This window comes from Mchenga conophoros, linkage group LG1 (genome assembly GCF_057382185.1).
Source record: "Mchenga conophoros isolate Kocher_MC1m ecotype Shallow Benthic linkage group LG1, M_conophoros_male_GT1.1, whole genome shotgun sequence".
NCBI lineage: Eukaryota > Metazoa > Chordata > Actinopteri > Cichliformes > Cichlidae > Mchenga > Mchenga conophoros.
In genome coordinates this window covers 135,595-140,981 of record NC_140526.1, presented here as the reverse complement: position 1 = coordinate 140,981, position 5,387 = coordinate 135,595, and positions in this window count along the sequence as shown.

Here is a 5,387-nt window from a genome sequence, read left to right as displayed (position 1 = left end):
AATTCTGCACTCCCTGTAGAATGTCTGTACTTTTTGCCAACTCTGCCAAAAAGGCAGTAAAAGAGCTGATGATCCTCTCAAATGTGCATCCTTAGCCAACATAAAGGACAAGTTAGCCACCTTAATGTGATAAAAGAAAGACTGTGCTGACCGGTCACTTGTGTGCTTCACTCTGATGCAGCTTCACTCCAGTACATCTGCCTACAGCAGGATACCTTCACTGTTTTCACTATTTATCTTGAAAACTGTTTAGATTCCTACTCACAACTGCTGCTCAGCAGATATCGACCCACATCATGGATCAATTCGCCAGATCAGGAACATGCAGCTGTGAATGCAGAGAAGAATCAGTACAAATGGGGGAGAGAAAAAGACACAAAGTTAAAGGTCACAGATTCTGCTAATTTTTTTCTTGGCCTCTACTAGAGTAACCTTGCTTGGTTCCCAGTTCAGGATAACCTTTATAATATATTTTATAGCCTCTCAGTTTATTCTGTCTTGTGGCCTCCTGCTTGGGACGTGCTCAGGATGCCTGTCTCACCTAAAACTTGGACTAAAATCTGTGACATGTCTGTTTCCATCTAATATATAAGTTAGTTGCAAGCATTAAGAAACATAATCACAGAGAAAATTGTTAAGTTTAGTTCTTTAATGCTCACCACTACCCACACAGTGGATATTCATCAGCAATAAGTCACTGTGGTGTCTGGGCAGCTGTCAGTGCTTTAGAGATTACATTTCTAATTCAGTAGATCGTCTTCTCTAGTAGAGCTCTGTTGCAGTGTGGTGGTAGATATACCACCACACTGTTGTTTTGAGCCTGAACATGAGGCTTCGTGGCCAGAAAGACACCAGACTGATCCTTTAAAGCTGCAGTGAGGTAGTGCGATCAGTTTAAGTAGTGGCTCGACCCCTGCAAGAACGTGTTATCCTCCAAACTGAAGTTTAGTCTGACTTAACAACTGATCACTGTCAAACATCCCGTGAGATTTTTCAAAGATCGTCAAGTTTTTTTGTTTGTTTGGTGTTTTCCTTTGGTAAAGTACAGTACATATCACTCTTTGGGTTTCAGTTCTGACATCAATTTAGCTTTTAATTTACATTTATAAACAGTGACCAGCACCTGGAAAATAAAGTCTTTTAATAGATAGCTTTAAAATGTTACTGGAAGCCCATAAAAAAGCGTCCATCAGCAGACCATCGGATTGGTTCCAGCACTGCCCCTAATTAGGAGCTGGGTCCTACCCAAGAGTTTGTGCTCGCCCTAGCATGTCCAGGCTCCAGTTTTTGCAAAGCTTCTTGTGACAATTTTAACTGTTGATGGTGCCTTACACAACACAAAGTAAATAGAACTAAACAGATAGGAGGAACAAACTGCAGCTTCACCAAGGTGACCCGACATCCTCTTATCTGTCGGTCAAGTTCCTGCAGTGCCTCTCCTGTCTTTAATCTTGCAGGTTGCAGGACATCCAGTTGAAACCGGCGGTCACGGTGTGAGTGGAAAAGCTGATCTGCAACACGTGGAGAAAGGCTCCTCGGCCCCTCCGGGGTGTGATACGTGTCAAACAGCACTGAGATTAAGGGAAGGGGGTTAGAGCTGCAGTGTGACCGTGCAGCTCAGCAGGCATGTTCGCAGCGGCGGGTAATCGTGTCAGACAGGTGACAAGACTTGCTGTGAACTGTTGACCTGAACCCGATGCTGCTCACGCCAAAGTCACAGAGGAGAAGGAGAAAAGAAGCAGGAACAGGGTTATTAGTGCTGAGACAATGGGCCTCGCTCTCAAACAGTGTGTACGACTGCTTTTCCTTACCTCAATCTGTTGCAGTACGCTGCAACCAAAGTTAGAGCTACCTTAGCAGCTTCCATATTTGTACCCAGAATGATTCATGTTTGGATATTTTACAAAATGGTAACATTTATGTTACAGTTTTTCAAAGCAACAATAAAAAATGCTTGTGAGTTTAAGTAAACAGCAATGAAGAAAGGTTTCATGCATTTACCACAGTGATCATAGCTCACATTTAAATGTTTGTCATATAAAATTAATATTCAGAGAACAATCAATTCTTGTTGGATTTTATCGCTTCCCCTCTGGTTTCAGAGAAACATCCCACATCTGGGTGTTTTTTTCTGTTCTCGTGGGGAGTTTCTCAACTCATGCTGACACATTAGGTGCTTTTTGTCCTCCAACCTCCTTCCTTCTTTTTCGTTGGTCTCTAATTCTCTTTTTGATGTCAAACCTTCTTTTGTTGATCTGAGCCACAGTCCCAGGGGGCAGGCAGCCTTCACCACCTTGATTATTCCAGCTTTAGCACTGGACTACTTCTGGCTTCAGCTTTTGTTTGACACTGATTTTTCAGACTTTTTCAGAACACATCAAATACATCACAGCTGTCACAGTGATGCACACACTAAGGTAAATGAATTTACTCAAACAGAGAAATGAGCTTGGACTGACTGCTAACGCTGGACACATACAACCAACAAATACATTTTCGATTAAAAATCATACTCAGTGTGTACCCTTAATTAATCTCGCTTAATCTACAGTTTTGTGTGTGAACAAGGTATATTTCACATCAGTGTCTCTGAACTAACCTTTTGTGCTTAAAGGTCCACAGGGACCTTTGCCCTATGTCCAGGGAAGACATAAGGAACACTGGAAAGATTTATTTACATTTTGGCTGAGGTGTAGTCATGTTTGAGAAGAATGCAGCTCATGAAGAGCAGTTTGCTCAATCCTCCTAATCCTGAATGTCCTCTCAGCCTGTCACAGTACTTTGTTTAGTCCCTGATTAATTTGGCCCACAGCAATTGAACTCTGAAGGTTTTAATACCAAAAGCAAACAAAAGCAACTCTCAAAACATTAGCTGTCCCCAATACAGAGTACAGCATGTTAATACTTGCTGAGATTTGAAAGCTCCAAAAAGTCCAAAGTGCAGCGTTCAGTGGAACAGCAACGGGTCTGCTTTGTGGTCTCAGTTCACCGTTACCCGCCTGTGCACAGATCAAAAGTCTACTGACTGCCTCTGAAGTCATCTGATACACCAGTCTTGAATGAAGTCTTGGTTATAATAATAATAATAATAATAATAATAATAATAATAATAATGGATACTTTATTGATCCCCATGGGGAAATTACTTGTTTTTCTCTGCATTTGACCCATTCACTCAGTGAAGCAGTGGGCAGCCCACTAAGCAGTCTTGAATGAAGTCTTGGTTTTCAAGTATATAAGCACTTAAAAAGAGAACAGCAGACTAATCCTGAGTCACCCTCTCTGCGCGCAGGACTTGATGAGATGCTGGAAAGCTTCCTCTGAGAGTCTGCTCAGGGTCCACATGATTCATCATCTCTTTCGTGCACATCGACGGTTTGCTCTGTTACTTCACAGTAAGGAGTTCCTGGGTTCAAAGCTGAGCTGTGTAAAGTTTTCATGACCTCCATCTGTGTAAGATGTTATCAAAAACATGCTAAATGCCCTTGACGTTTTGAGCTGCCCCCCTACAGATGCCAACCTACGCTTCCATCCATCTTTGTTCTTAACTGCTTGTTCCATTTGGGGGAGGATGGAGAGATCCCAGCATGTCCGACATTGAGTGGGACTATGATGGTTTGGCTTTGACCATAGGACAAATGTGTTTTATCTGAGTACCACTTCTCTTCTCTCAGGTGTTGTGTCAGTTAGCCGTCTTCAGGTTTTTTCTTTTTGAGCTGTTAACTTTTGTAAATTAGAGCCAAATGAAATGTGGGACATAGGATAGAATCCAATACAGTCCTGCATGAAGTGGAAAAGCTAACGATCCTAACTTAGAGTTGCAGGGGGGCTGAAAGCTAATCCAGCTGTAATAGGATGAGATGTGGGCTGCACCTGTCCACCATGGGGCCAACGCAAAGTCAGACACACTCACTCTGACATCACAGGCTCAGGGAGGAATACGAACTTCACACAGAGATGGAAATGCTGACCGAGGGGCTTCTAGCTGTCAGGCGACTGCACTGAAAAACTGAAACTCTTTAGAAACAGCCTGGATGTTATCAGAAGGTTTCTCGTAAACATGATGTGCAGATGCAGGTCTGTTCCCTGCAGCACTTTTATGGTGAGAAACATGAAAGACCACCTAAGGCCAGCAGCACCTGCTGTTTGTGGAGAAAGTAAATTTACTGTTGACTTTTCCATAAATTCTTGGAAGCAGCAGCTCACCTGAGATGACGCGTGCCATCGTGCTGTCTTTAAAACGTTTACAGGTCCAACAGGTTCTGGAAGAATACAATAATAAGCTTTATTTATAAAGATCACAAAGTGATTTACAGCATGTCCAGATAAAACAAATCAGCACAATAAAACCTGATAAAAATCAAACTTCTAAAGGCGTGGAAAACAAATAACCAAATTTCCCATCATCCTGTTCTCATATCAAATTCGTCTTCCTGAATTCTAGCTAATATTGTGATAAATAACCAAAACAAAACAAGTCTGATCGTAGAAGTGTTACACAAGAATTTAAAAAGTGGCTACTCAGCATGTTAGATGTGAACACACGTGGGTTCAGAGAAGACCTAAACCGCTTTGATCAGATTAAAAGAAAAAGCAAAGACAAACCTAGAGCTCCGAGACCAGCCCCGTCTCGTACAAATAACAAACCAAATTATTTGATGTCTTTCAGCAACACATTTATTCCTGTGTGTGCATGTTCAGTCCTTGAATGAGGTCCCTTGGCTGCAGCCCTGACACTGATGTGTAATTTACAGTTGTAGAAATAATGGATGAATTCATGTCAGCGTCCATCAGAGTACTTTCTTGGAAATGTATCACTTCTTTTTCAGAAATCATGAGCACAGTTGTCTGGAAATTAGTGTTACCCAATGCAATATACAAATGAAATCAATGACAGCATAAAAAGGGAAGCTTGATGGAAAAGAGAACAAAGTTAGTGTGAGCCGAAATAGTAAATTATGTAGAATTTGGCTCTTTGGAGCCAAAACAGAAGGAAATAAAAGAAAAGCTTCAGCATGCACTCTTTAGTGATGTTAGCTAAACAGCAAAAATTGCAACTTGTACTTTCCAGTTCTTATTCTATAAGTAATTTGGCCTCACTGGCCAGATTTAAACTGTGAGAATTTTGACTTTAGAGTAAACCCTGAAAAGACGTCATCAAATCCAGCTTGTCACTTCTTTTAATGTTCAAGCCTCTCGCCCCTGCAGTCAAAGCTCATCCCAGCTGTGTGTGGACTTGTTCTCCGAGTGTGCGATGGGATTTTCTGGCTTCTCCTGCTGTCAAAAACATACCAGGTTAACGCTCCTGTCAAAGTGGCGTCCTCACTCTGAGCCATCCTCAGATCAGCGGCTCTGAGTGCTTCTGCATTTTTTCAAATGATATAGGT